The sequence below is a fragment of the Eumetopias jubatus genome, unplaced genomic scaffold (assembly GCF_037043125.1).
Source record: "Eumetopias jubatus isolate StellerSeaLion01/CBP00866 unplaced genomic scaffold, mEumJub1_p1.0 scaffold_9, whole genome shotgun sequence".
NCBI lineage: Eukaryota > Metazoa > Chordata > Mammalia > Carnivora > Otariidae > Eumetopias > Eumetopias jubatus.
The window spans coordinates 45,641,705-45,657,301 of record NW_028274815.1 but is presented as its reverse complement, the minus strand read 5'-3'; positions in this window follow the sequence as shown (position 1 = coordinate 45,657,301).

Sequence of the window (15,597 nt, the reverse complement as noted above, 5' to 3'; positions counted from 1 at the left end):
TCCACCTGAGAGGTACTTCTGTCCATTTTCTCTCATGGTCACAACAAGGTGGGCATTGGCAAAGCTATCCTTCTTGGAGGCCACACAGCTTTAGCTTTGTTCCTGTTGGTGGCGATTTGAAGGCGTGAGATTGTTTTGGTAATTTGACAGCAAGAGGCTATTATAAACCTGGCTTGGAGGTTCTGTAGAAATGTTATTTCCTCAAAACTTGGTAGGTTCTGAGTATACTTATTTTTGGTCTGGTCCATGCTCAAGCAAATAGAGCCAAAGGTCTTGACTAAACATTGTTTTTAAGGCTAAGAACTCATCTTTAGCTTACTGACCTTTATGCTCTGTCTATTCCACCAGCTCCTAAATTAATGGTGCAACTTCGAGACCAGTTGAAGTAAAAGACTGTAAAAAGCAATATAATAATCTGGCCATTACCTCTGTGCTGTATTTGGTTGTGATATCAGAAGTTTCACCATTTGTTCCATTAGATTCTGAAGTACTTATATTTTTAAGTTATTCCTGCTGTATGGTCAGTGATGTTCTTGAGACGTGTTGTGGAGCCCCAGGTAATTCATCTGTGACATGCAAATAATCCCATTTTAGCATTGCTGTATTCTGTATGCTTTGAGGTGACACACAAACAAAAGAGATTACTTGTTCTAAGATACTGGCCAATTGAGAGAGCACTGATGAGAAAAAGATGAAATGCAAACAGTTTCGGTTTCTGAAAAAATAAAAGCTTTTATATAAATTTCTCTCTTATTTGTAGTCTTCTAGGTAATAAGTAAAAAACACGCAATTGAATTTAGATGTTTCATAAAAAATGATTTCTAATATAATAGTAATGATGACAGGGAGGAATAAGACAAGTCTCATAGCTGGGCACCACTCTAAGACCCTCACATGGCATGTGTTACTTAATTCTCATGACAATCTGCTGTATCATGTTTTGGAAGGTGGCTACTAGAACCTCTGGTGTTGTTCAGGAATAAAACATTTAAGTTATTTAATTTTGGTATAGTTCTATACATTTACATGAAAGCCAGACCTATGGTAAAGAAACAAAAGGTATGAAATTATACAGTTGACACATCCTGAAATGTTTATCATCTGTGTCCGTTTTTTGTTGCTATTTTAATTTTAGGCATCTATGCAGTACTTTGAGACCTCATCATTCTCTAAGGGTTTTTTTTTTATTAAAATCCATCTAATGTTGATCCTTTTATAATGGACAACTCTGCCTGCTTACAGATGTCACTGTAGCAACAAGATGTTTATTAACCATGGCTTTCAAGCCAGAAAGTTTCACATTTGTTTTGACAGCCTACAGTGAATTCTTTACCAAAAGCAATTTCTTGTGAGACTATTATGAACAAGTCCTTGCAAAGTGTAAAGTTTGGGGACCTTTTGATGTGTGAGCTTGCCTTCTCTGTATGGAATAGCCTTGTATTATTTGACCAAGGCTGTTGTCTAGCAAATGACCCATTTCATAAAGCCAGCTGGTTTTCAGGTTGGTGGGTTTAGCTTTCAAAATATCTTTTTGAGGTTGAGACAGCAAAAATGTTGTAGAAAAGACAAACAGAATTCTGTCACTTGTAACACATAACCTATGCAAATTATTTCTTTGTCACAGAATTTTTTGTTATGGGAAATAAGGACTGGTAAAAGTGGCATACATTATGCTCTTTATGTAGAGAAACAGTGCATGATGATGCAAAAGGTAGAAATCACACAAAAGAAAACATGGAAATATTTAGCTGGTATGTTGTGTATGAATGTGTATTGTGTGTGAAAAAGAAAGAGAAATGCAAATAATAAACAAGAAAAAATACTTGCGATATTTTGCATAAATAAAATGTTTCATATCCCTTAATATGAGGTAGTTTCTTCAGCCCATGTGCCGAACATTGGGCACTAAATGTTTTTTTGTACAATATTTTTTTGAGTCTTCACAACAACCCTGTGAAGTAGCCGTTATCGGTTATATTGTGTCCCCTCCCAAAATCCATACATAAAAGTCCTAATCCACAGTACATTAAAATGTGGAAATAGGTCATTTCACATGTGATTAGTTAAGACTTAAATGAATATTAGTTAAGATGAGGTACTACTGGAGTAGGGTGGGCCCCTCATCCAATATGACTGTGCCTTATAAAAAGAGGAGACTTGGATACAGAGATAGAGAAACAGAGAGAATGTCATATGAAGATTGGAGTGTGCTGTCATAAGCCAAGGTATGCCAAAGATTGCTGGAAAACCCATTAGAAGCTAGGGTAGAGCTATGAACACATTTTCCCTCAAAGCTCTCAGAAGAAACCAGTCTTGCTGACATCTTGCCTTTGGACTTCTAGCCTCCAAAACTGTGAAACAATGTCTTTCTGATTTTTACAATACCCAGTTTGTAATATGTTATGGCAGCCCTAGAGACTGATACAGTAGGTGTTACCATCATTACCATTTAGTAGATGAAGAAACCCTCAAAAAGTTTAAATTATTTTATGGTCTACAATTACTTTGTGATTAACTAGGCCATTCTAATGCTAAACCTGCTGTTATGTCCAATTTTAGAATAGAGAAAAGAATATTCCAGGTAGTAAAATCAGCCAGTGAAAAATATGGAGACAAGAAAAGCAAGGCATTTTGGGGAGTTGGAGGATAATTCCGTATACAGAGAAATTAAGGCCAGGGGTTTGGGGGAAGTGAGTGAAGGGAAGAGGGCAATAGTTCTACTTAAAATGACTCTTTTATGTAATACTCAGTGTTGGATTGTCCACAATTTCCTGTGTGGCTGGCAGTGATTTTCTTGATATTTACCTCATGTTCTGAGGAAGACTTCCAAAGTCATTTTCTTGGTGCCACATTTAAAACACTGATCTGGGTGCTGTTAGGGGCCTTATTCAGACAGTTCCTTGGCCAGTGACCTCTTGTATATGCAGGAGGCAATCTCACTGTTCTGGAGTACACACATCAAGTGGAGAGCGAGTCTAAATATTCATTCACAATTCCCAGTTTTGGGACTTTTCATGGAAACTTTCCCCTCATTTTTTTCTCGTTATGGTATTCCTGATTTCTAGACATAGATATTGCTCTGGCATTCAGCCTTCAGTACCTGCTTACTTAATCCCACCATAAATTAAATTCCTGGGTGTTTTTCCCTGTGGCCTTTATACAGTCAGGTTATGAGATATCACATTCTATTGTTTGGCTTAGAAGTTTCTCTTCAACACAAATTTGTATAGTCTTACATGCTTTGAAGTCAATTACCCAAGGATTTTTTTCTCTCTGAACACCATCCTAAGTGTAGCACAGTGTTTCATTTTTGACACAGCATCTCTTTGTATGTTTCTTCATTTTTCATAAAATGCAACGTGTATTTTTTGTATATATTATGGACCTAATAGAATGGAGTGGCAACAAGAAAAGCCAGAAAACACTCTTTATACATAAAGAAAAACAAATATTTGGTTATAGCTAAATTATTTATGGAAAAAAGCATTAGAAGGCAACCAAAGGAAATTAATAATCTTATGAGTAAAAGGATACAGGAGATAATAATTGGTTTTAGAAATCTACTTAATTGCCAAAGTATTTTAAATATCTAATTCAACACAATTTGTGGTAGTGAAATCTTTGCTTCAAAATACTTTATGTTATCCATAAGGGTGTTTATTTAAGGTAAATGTCAAGTTACTAGGAGCGATATTTATTCACTTAATTCATCAAATAAAGGCTAGTCCTACTGTGTACTATGCTCAGGGATATAGCAAGAAAATAAAATCTTACCTGCACCAATTTTATAGTTTGCTCAGAGAGAACAGCCAACAAACAAGCTAATAAATAAGTTTATTGCAGATTGACAAATTGTGCTAAGTACTATGCTGAAAATGAACAGGTTTATAAAATAACAAACAACTGATGGATGTTGCATGGTCAGGGACTTGAAGGACAAAACTAGTGCAGCCATTCAAGGAGTTGGAAGAAAAGAATTTGTATGAGTTTTCTACTGCTGCTTAACATGTTAGCACAAACTTAGTGGCTTTAAAAATACCCATGTATTAGCTCACAGTTCTGTTGGTTGGACATCTGGCAGGCTCAGTTAGGTTCTCCGTTTAGGTATTACAAGTTCTAAATTAAGGGGTTGGCTGCCTGGGCTTTTATCTGGAGACATGCAGGAAGAACTGCATCCAAGTTCATTCAGGTTGTTGGCAGAATCCAGTTCCTTATGGATGTAGGTTTGAGGTCCCTGGTTCCTTGCTGGAACAGATCTCAGCTACTCAGCTTCCAGAAGCTACCTGCATTTCTTCTGATGTGACCTCCTTTGTCTTCAATTTATTAAGAGTACATTGAATTCTATGCGTGTTTTGAATGTTTTTTATTTCTTCTGCCTTCCCCCCTCCGTTATTCAGAGAAAATCCTCTACTTTTATAAGCTCATGTGATTGAATTAGGTACATCTAGATAATTTCAGTATTTTTATATAAGCTCATGTGATTGAATTAGGTACATCTAGATAATTTCAGTTTTTTTAGGTCAGCTGTTCCATGTAGCATAATCCTGGGACTGATATCTCACACTCATAGGTTTTGTGGATTTGGAGTCTTGAAATCTTTGGGGGTATTTTTAGAATTGTATCTACTACAGAATTCTAAACACTAATAGACACAACTAAAAACCTAATTTGGTTTGCTGTTAATTTTGCTTACTTTTGTCTTTTGCAATTCTGAAGAAAGGGAACCAGTTCTGAAGCTATAATATTGGAAAGGAAGGAAGAGGGAAAATTACTAGAAGAGAAAGGAGCTGTTGACAATGACATCTAGGAATTTGTGGTACAGACTGATTGGAGGTCCTAAACATAAAATCCATGAATGGGTTAAGAGTTGGCATTTATAAGATCATATCTATGCTGTGTCACAGAATTCTGATCTAGTTTCATTTTATTTCAACTTGATCAGTATAACAGGACTCAAGTCCATTTGTAAAACTACTAAGCTCTCCTCCAAGAAAAGCAAAAGGGATTTTGGCATTATAGATATTACAGTAACTATTTGTTAGTGAAACTCCTGTTTGATACTATATAGTGTGTGAAACTGAAGGAAACTTTTGCTAGCTATGGAAGAAGGAATGTAGAGTTCCTGGTGGCTCAGCAGTTGAATCTTCTTTGTACATAATTGAAGAACAAAATTTTCAACATATTCTACTTTAGGTATGTTGTCAGCTTGCCTACTTTCTTATCTTTAGAACAGAACTATACCTATCTCATAGGACTTTAATAACTAGCCCACAGGACACAGGCTCATATATGTGCATATGCCTGACATTTAGTTTGTACTCCAACTACTAAGTCTGTTCTTTTTTCTTCTATGAATCCAAAGCCTTCTTAACTATAGCAAAATAGGAACCACTGTTCCTTGCCCCTTTTTGTAAGACATTGTATAAATTGATTTTAATATCAGAATTTATTTAAAGCTATGGTTTGACATTTTTAGGTTGTGTTATATTTTGCTGTGCTGTGCTTTCTAATTAAAGCATTCCAGGTTGAAGTGTGTAATCTGTTGATTGGTCATTTTAAAATACCGCCAATAACAAAAAAAAAAAATAGTAAGTGCTATGGAGAAAACCCATCATGAAACCAGTTCTCTCCATGATGGGTGGCAACTAGAGATAATTTATGCAGAGTATGGTAGAAAATGGGAAAAGCCAATTTTTACACTGGTTTTCTGGGCCTAATGATCAGATATTGGGCATTAAGTGGTTAAAATGTGGCCACAAATCAGGAGATACATTTATATTCCACATAAAGTATCATTGTGTGTAATTTCTACTTTGAATTCAAACTGGAAGTGACTCTTCCCATAAGACAAAGATAATGTGACTTTCCAATCACCACAGTTCAGCAGAGCACCTGAAGAGCTGGCCAGAGCTTCACAGCTACTCTGGCTCTGGGATCCTGAAATATAATTAATAGTTTAGTAATTTAATATTATTTGAGACTAGCTTAGTTTAAATTACTACATTTGCTTGGTGGTTGCTTTTCCTAGATAAGAAAGAATCTAATATGGAGCACCCAAAGTTGGGCAGTTGTTTCATGTCATACCTATTCAGATATGCTTAGGATCCCTTATCATAGATGGTTGCATTTAGCTCAAACTCACATTAGTTTAATAACCTGAGGCCAGAGTAGCTATATGAATTTCATTGAGAATCCAAGGAATGAATTATTGCAATATAATACAAAAATTACAGCTTAGGTTCCCTTTTCTCAGAAGCAGTTTACAGTCACTTCGTGATCTACCTTCCAGTTCAGGAAAATCCTCAGCAACTTTTGCATATGTAAGTACAAGAACACAGAGTGGAGTGAATGCAGCCATTGGGCACTTGTGAATGAAGGAAATGAGGGAAGAGGAACCATCATGAAGGAGCTAAATTGCCAAGGCAGCATTCTCTAAAAGTTCTTTAGCGGATTTGCTTGCAGAGAGAACCACAGTCATGATCCCATAGTTAGTTGAAGACCCATTTGGTCTATCTTTTTTATCTAGAACATTATGGGGCCCCTTGTTTACCTCATGATACTATGCAGAATGAAGATAAAGGGAGAGAACGATTAATTTAGAATGACTGAGCCCATACATTGCTGTGATTCATTCATGCAATAAATACCTGTTGGGGTGCCTGGGTGACTCAGTCGGTTAAACATCTGACTCTTGATTCCACTCAGGTCATGATCTCAGGGTGGTGAGATTAAGCTCCGCGTTGGGCTCTGTGCTCAGTGGGGAGTCTGTTTGAGGTTCTCTCTCTCCCTCTACCCCTCCCTTCTCTCTCTCTCTCAAATAAATAAATCTTTAAAAAAAATATCTATTGAGGTCTTAGTATTTGCTCAGGTGGGGACAAATGTTTTCAGTAATCACATATAATAATGGGAAATGACTTCGTGGCTTTGGATTTGTGACTTGTCAAGCAGTTATGGGTTCTAAATCTGGCGGTGGGAGGGCACATCTCACTTCCTGAAAAAAAAATGGCTTACCATTTTCTACATGATATAGGAATATTAACAAAGAGTCCTCAGAGCATCCCTCCCAAGACCATTCACTCTGAGATCAGAGAGATTGTCATCTCCCATTTCCTCAAAGGAACATATCACTAATGACACAAACCCATTCACCTTTCTTTCTTCCAGGCCAGTATTGTACAGCTGAGGGTCCCTCACCAGATTCTGGGGAAACAGACATATTCTCTATAGTATGCATATAGACATTGCTATGAATCTTCTGAATTATAGCCTACAATTCAGCATTAGTTTTTTTTTTCCTTATAGCAATTATTTATGATAAAGTCTAGACTAGACTTTGAACTAACCTTAAGTAAGAGTGCAAATTCCTGCCATCATTCCTTCCATGGTTGAGTTACTGAAAAAGGAAAGCAGACCATTCCAGTCCTACACCAAATTAGATAAAATGGATCAAGGTTGTCTGTGCCATGGTTTTACTGGAGTTGTAAGGCAAATCATAAATAAACTCACATATAACACACCCAATAAAATAAGCACTAACTAAAGGTTTAAAAAGGAAAATAAGTTTAAATTTGGCAAATGGCTAGCAGCCCCCAAATTCATCCTCTCCCAGTATCTCACAAAAATACCACTAAAGTACATAATAAGAAGAAAATCTAAAACATCACCAACAGATGAAAGAGTACCAAGAGATAGCATGGCAGAACTTTGGAGTAATTGCAAGAAACGTCTAAAACAGGTAGAACCAGCAGAGACTCATCCTTGCAGGCAAGAAGCTGGAAGTGGCCACACTCTTTCTGATTACAACATCCAGAAAGAGTTGACTCTGCACCTAGTTCTCCATCTGAGGGGTGACTATTAAATCTTCAGTCTTGAATTCATAGTGCCCAACGATGGTATTACTCTGCACTGTAGCCATTTGCCCCAATTTAAGTTTAGAAATTGCCATTTTCAGTAATAGCTGAATCACTGGTTTTCTTAGTAGATGTTCTAAATGATAATAAAGGTTTTGTTGCATGGTAGCAAGCAAGCAAGAAAAGAAAGGAAAGAGGAAGGAAGGAAGGAAGGAAAGGAAAGGACTGGAATGTGAAATACCTATGCCATCTTCAATCTAGCTCTGGCTAAACCCCATGAAACACAAACCACTTAAAAAAAAAAAACAGGCCTTTTATTAGGTTCTGAATTTACTATGGCTCCTTCTTAGATTCTTCATCATTGGTACATATTCATCCTTACAGTAAAAACCTCTATTTGAAATAACTTGAGTGAATTTCTGTACCTTATAAACCAAATCCCTAATTTCTTGTTCTTTTCTTCTTTCTTCTGCTTTTAATAGCTCTCACTAATGGTATTACAAAAATTCTAGTTTCCTACCTTGAAGCATGTTGTGTGTGCACAATTACACACAGCACTCATAGCAGCAAAGCTGCAGGAATAACTCTAAGCCCTGCCCTAGTGACTCATCTAGGGGTTCAACAGTTTGGAGATAAGAAATGGTATAAATACTACAAGTAGAAGTTTCATGGGAGAATTGAATACACTAGAATTGCCCTCTCTTTTTCATTTGTCAGAACTTTTTGTTTTTCATGACTCACCTCGCATATCCTATTTTCTGGGAAGACTGCATTGACAGCCTCCTAGCACCCCACAAATGTGCCTCACACTGAGCTGGATGCCCCACGTTTGCACCATGGAAATAACAATGACAATATTAAGATCAATAGCTAACAATTTTGAGAGCTTAATACATGCCAAGCAATGTGCTAAGTGCTTTACACACATTGCCTCACTTAGTCTTCACCCAAACTTCATGAAGTGAGATTATTTCACAGATGAGAAGACTATTATTTTACCAATGAAAAAACTCAGGTTTCAAGCACTGTACTCAGCACTTTACATTTATTGCTTTTTATCATCACAGTGATAGTTTGGAGCTCTTGTGATCAGATGAGAAAATTAATGCTCATAAGACTTAATTGTCTAATTCCTTGCTTTTATCTCCATTATAGCTATTATAGAATTTATCCAAATGGAAATGATCTGTTTATGTGTCCATCTCCCCTGTGACACAGTGAATTCAGGGATAAGGGCTGTACCTTATTTACTTTTGAATTCCAAATTATGTGCTCAATGAATACTTGTCAATGCAGGTTCTTCCTTGTTGTTAGTCCTAAGATCCTTAAATTTTAAATGTGTTTCAGTAAATAAGTAAACACAACTGTACTTTCTGTGAAAAGCTCTCTAGCATTTTTTATTTAGCTACCACATTGCTGTCTTCTCTGCAGCCGATCTCCAGATCACTCTTCTTGTGGATCCAGCCAAAGCCCTGGTTTGTTGCTGATTCCCCTGCAGGCCTTCAGGTAGGAACTTTGCTGGAGCTGAAAGCACTTGTCCTTATTGCTCTTAAACCCACTAAGGGCTCTACATTCTTTCCATTAATGCTGATTGGCCCCAACAAGCCACGCACAGTGCTGCCCTGCTGCAGGTAAAGCTATAATAATAAGGAAGTAGCAAAAAGCTACTGACCACTCTAAACTCGCCTCTGAGAGGTTAGTGTAAGTAAGCTCACCCCATGCACTAGATCTCTTCAGGCTTCTGCCACCTCGGCCTCAAGCCTCCTCCTCCAAGAACTCCAAAAGCATGCTTCATCTGTGTCCTCAGATTAGTTTCTTCACAGCATGGTGAAGAGCAAGACCATAATCTCTCTTCAGGGCCAAAGGGTATGTCATTGGCAGTGACCCCCAAAAGGAAATAAAAAAATACTAACACAGTCTCAAATTCTTCCATTTTATCACCAGTCACCTTGTCACAATCATATAATAGCAGTGGAGGTGAAGGTAAAATGGCCATTCCTAACAGCGTATAATGAAAGTTAATATGAAGAACGTGTCAACAGACTGCTAACTACACAGTTGTAATGAAGAAAAGCCCTTTCCCTGTGAAGCACAAATGTGGGTGATAAACCACTGAGACATTCCTGTGCTGCAGGGTGATTAAATTTTGCCACTGGTGCCAGGCAGCATTAATCCTACTGCTTCAGTGGCAGAAAACACGTCATCAAACTGTCGGAACGTCACTGAATTTCCCGAAGCGCTTTTCCTCTTTTCTCGATAGAACATCTAAATCTTTTCTCTACATGATAAACAAAAATGAATGGCTGAAAAATGGCTTCAAATCTCTTTCCAGTAACCATGAGCATTATAATCTTATGAATGAAGCTAGGCCTCTTATGCTCTCAAGTCTATAGGGACTGATTTATAAATTAACTGGTAATGCATTGATCTTTGCTCGTTACTTTTTCGATAAATCTCTTTTGGTGAGTTATCTGCACGCTAAGCTCAGAAAGGCACCTTTCCATGTCTGGAGTCTGGCTCTCTCCATGCTGCAGCAGTCATCATCCCTGCATAATAGATTACTGTAGACCTTCCTGTCCTTCAAATAAATAATCCTAAAATCCCTTCACACATTTGTCTCATTATTTTTCGGTCACGAGTAGATGATTTAGATGGCATCAGAAAACAAAGATGTTAAATGTATTTTATACATTTGATTAAATATATTTTACATTATGAGATATTTTGGATTTAAAGAATTGATATATTTTCAACAATTTGTATTTTTTAATCTTCTTAGCCACATCATTTCAGTTCTGAAGGAAATTGTGTAGGGATTTGTTAAACAGATTTAAAATTAAAGGCACTACTGCTTCACAATTATGCAAATGAAAGATTCAAGGAGATAGATGTTCAAACTGAGGTTGAGTACATTCCTTGAGGAGGTATATTTACACTTTATGGCATCACTAAGAAGTCCTTCTGGGAATGAATCTTTCCTTCTTTGTTTTACAGTTTGGCAGGGGAACTTAGGGGTTTTTGGTTTTGTTTCTTGTTCTTTGTTTTTTTTTAACTTTGCATTAGAATGCTGTGATCTGACATTTAACATGAACACAAAGAACTAGATGCTTTTGTTCACTTCCAGAAAATGGAATGAAGGGAATATAGCTGTTCTTGGTAAAGTTCTTTATAATAATGGTTTGATTTTTTTTTTCCCACAACATATGCACTTTTGCCCAGTGTTTTTATCACTTGCTGTCGGTGGCTTATTTTGCATTGGCTTATTTGGCATTCATGCAGACTGTGTTGCAAATTTGTTTCATTTATTGAACTGAAAATTATTGCTTAATCAAAAAGAAGATTTGAAAGAAAAGCTGTAGTGTTATAGGTTGCTTAGTGTTGTTGTTGTTGCTATTACTGTTGTTGTGCTGCTTTTTCATTTAAAGATTCCAACAGAGTCAGTCTCACCACAAAGCCCAGTCTCGTTCATGGGGCTACAAATTAGTCACTTTAGGCAGATATATAAGGGGAGCATCAAGTTAATGTCAGAGTAGAATATAGTCAGCAACACTTCCAAAGGTGGCAGCTTGAAGAATGGCATTTGCTTCTTCTCTTCCTTTTCTTCTCTTCATTTCTCATCCTCCATATATAGCAGATATCACATAGGAAATGAAAAAGTGCTTAAAAAGTATATAGGGATAGAAATTAACAGAAACAAAGAAATACAATCACAAAAATTAAAGTAGGATATAAATATTAAAAACTAGGGCCAGCTCAGAGTGACATAAAATTATAATGAAGGAAACCAAGAACCTTGGAATTTTTATCTTATTTCAATGAATGTACATTTACTATTATCTCTCATCAGAGTTTGAGAAAGCCATTTTCCAGGGCGGGGGAAAGAGGGAAAGGAGGCAGGGGGAGAGTCACTTAGTTGTACATAATAGAGATAGGCACTGAGGTTTGGCGCAAAACTTCTACTTAATAATATAATATTAATTTGTTTTTATTTTCTCCATATTTGTCTCCCTTGTGAAACTTGCCAGAGAAAAGATGACCACAGTCTAGGGCAAAAATGAGGATATTGAACCTCAGTGCTTATGGCTGAGACCTGATGCTCTAGGTCATACTTCCTGGCACATGAAAAGAGAGAGATTCTATCCATTCATTCAGTCCATAGTGATTTGTTGGGGCCACTCTGTATTCAGCAAAATATTTAGGCACTGGAGATACATGGAGAACCAAAGGAGACATGGTCTCTGCTTTCAGGTGCCACTCTGCACTGACCTTTTCTTTCCTCTGTGGAAAGCTCCAAACACTTTCCCCTAACTATACCAAAACTATCATTATACCTCACCCTTAGGGTGCCAAGCTTGGAATAAGAAATAAGTCCAAAGGATTTATTTGGCATTCCCTAGAGCCCTACACTTCCAAATGATTAGGGGCATAAGAGCAAAAATGGAAAACAAGACACCATAAGAAACAAAGCATAGCATTAATGACAACAAATGCAAACAGGCTACACACCTTTTCTAAATGTCAGTAACTACAAATTGTATGAAAATATGGAATTAACCCATATACTATCTATTTAGAATAATAAAGAGGGACAAGGAAAGCAGCAAAATAATAATTAAAGCAATGGTAAACATATTAATTTCAAATAAAGTTGAGTTTAAACAAAATGCATATTTGAGAAAGTATGAAGTTAAAGTATTGAGGATCATCAGTACATTAACAAAGGGAATGGCACAAAAGTAAATTCATGAATGGAATTGTATATTTTTGAGACAAATGAAAAATTGATGGACATGCCAATGGGCACTGACAGCAATACTATTTTGAAAGGTACTGTCATTTATTGCTCAGTCATTGTTAGATCATCTAGTCACTCTGAAAATATCTCCTGAAAACACTCTATACAGGTACTGTGTTGGGCTTAGAGATACAGTGATGAGCAAGACAATAATGCCCCTGCCCCCATGAAGTTTAGAGTTCAGTGGTAGAGACGTAGATTGATTAGGCAATTAATAAAAAGTAAAAAAATTAGGGTAAATAAAATGAGTAGGGACGGGATATGAGAGAGCATGAAACAGGCAGATGGAAGTGTCCGCCTCAGGAGAAATAAATTTTAAGTGGGACCTGAAGGGCAAGGATGAATCATACAAGTGGAAAGCCAAGAAACAATCCTTTGAGTAATAGAAATAGCATGAACAAGGCTGGAAAAGCCCATGTGGCTAGAATGCAGTCGAAGGGTGGAAAAGTGAGATGGGAGAGTTAAATGGGAATCAGATCATAAGTGCCTGATTAGGCTTTAGGAAGAATTTAAAATTTTAATCCTAGTTCAGCAGGAAGCCATTAGAAGGTTAAGCAGGTGGTTGAGTTTATACACTATATATTTTAGTGTCATACTGGGTGCTGCAAGGGGAATGGACAAAAGTGGAGCAAGGGTGGGGATAGGTATTAGATGAGGCTTTTTCAATAGTCCAGATGAGAGATGTGAACAGTTTATAATTTGATGTGAAATTAATAGGACTTTATGATATTTCAAATGTACCAGGTGAGCGGGGGGGAGAGGTATCATGAATTCTTGTTGAGCAGGGAGGTAACGGTGATGGCACTAGTGAGATGGGAACTACTGGAATAGAGACAGGTTGGAGTTTGAGAATCAAGGATCCACTTTCGAATGTATTAGTTTTGTGATGCCTAACAAATAGAGAACTGAAATACAGATCTCAACACAAGGGAGAGGTATGGAGTAGAGATAAAAATGTCTAAGTCATCAGGATATATTTGGTATTTAAAACCATGGAGACTAATTACTAAGGAGAGAATGAAAATAATACAAGAAGATAATCCAGAATAGAGACTGAGAAGCTCCAATATTTAGAATTTAGGTAAAGGTGGAGATTGCAGGGGAGACTGAAAAAGATGACCAGGAAGATGAAAAGAGCTCAGAGGCAAGAGTATTTTAGGGAGGGGAGATAGTGAACTGTACAGGATGCTACTGAGAAATCAAATAAAGCCATGATAGAGAAGTGCTCATTTACCACATGGAAGATTTGAAAGAGGTGTTGCAGATGGATGCTGAGGATGAGGATGCCCTCAGTGAGCCAAAAATTATGGTTAAGCCTTTAAAGAGAGAAGACATATGGGATTATGTTGAAAGAAATACTCAAGTCCAAAACTGTATGGAAAAAAATAACTACAAATGAGGGGGGGGTCCTCTTAAGTTCTCCAAGCTTAGAGGTAACGGGAAGCAGAAGTGAGTCTTAGGTCAATCTAAAATCTAGCTTTCAGTTTGGTTATCATAGTCATACCACTGGGCGAGCATCCATCTCCCACCCCATCTTGTTCCAAGAACAGGAAGCTGAGGCATCACTAAAACCTGTGAGTATTATGAGATATCACTCCTGTGATTATATCATGTGGCTCAGCAGAGTTGACTTTAAAATGGGGAGATTATTTTAGATTATCTATAAAAAGGAGACTCTTTATAATCACAGAAGCCCTTAAGAAGCTGAGACCATGGGGCACCTGGGTGGCTCAGTTGGTTAAGCTACTGCCTTCGGCTCAGATCATGATCCTGGAGTCCCGGGATCAAGTCCCGCATCGGGCTCCCTGCTCAGCGGGGAGTCTGCTTCTCCCTCTGACCTTCCCCCCTCTCATGTACTCTCTCTCTCTCTCTCATTCTCTCTCTCAAATAAATAAACAAAATTTTTAAAAAAATCAAGAACTAATGATGTAATGTATGGTGATTAACATAACAATAAAAAAATTAAAAAAAAAAAGCTGAGACCATTCCCTGGCTTCTGGGATATGGACAAACTAGAGAGATGCTACGAATGAGAAAAACTGCACTTCCCCTTCCTGGTTTGAAGATGGAAGGGGCCACTTGAGAAGGAATGTAAGCGGCCTCCAGGCTCTATACTAACAGCTAGCAAAGAAACAGAAACTTCAGACCTCTAGCCATGAAGAAATGGATTCTGCAGCAGTCTGAATGAGCTTGAAGTGGATTGGCCTACAAATAAGATCCCAGTCCAGATGACACTTTGATTTTAGCTTTGTGAAACCCTAAGCAGAAAACTCATTCAAACTCTTTTATGTTCTTACACCAAACTCTACCATCGGGGGTGATTTCCTAGAGCAACAAGCATTCTTGGACACCAGCTGGGTGTCCTACAATTTAACTAAATCCTAACACTATCTACCCAGAGATAGCATCTGATCCCACACATACAGGGTTCTGTTTTATAAGACGGCCTCACAACACTTCCAGCATCAGATGTTAGTGGCTAATCATAGGTTCCCCTTCCCTCTTGGATTTGATAAATTTGCTAGGGCAGCTCACAGAACTCAGAGAAACATTTTACTTACTAGATCACTTATTATAAAAGGACATAATTCAGGAATAGCCACATGGGAAGAGATGCATAGGACAAGGGGTGTGGAAAGGATGCACAGCTTCTGTGCCCTCTCCCAGTAACCATTCTCCCCAGATCTCCACGTGTTCACAAACCCAGAAGCTCTCTGAACGCTGTCCTTCTGGGGTTTTATGGAAGCTTCATTACATAAGCACACTTGATTAAATCATTGGACATTGGCAACTGATTCAACATGTGGGGACCCTTTCCCCTCTGCAGAGGCTGAGGGGGTGCTAAAAGTTCCAACCTTCTAATCACATGATTGGTTCTCCTTGCAACCAGCCCCCATCCTTAGGTGCTTCCAAAAAGTGATTTTATTAATGAAACACATTTTTGTAACTGTC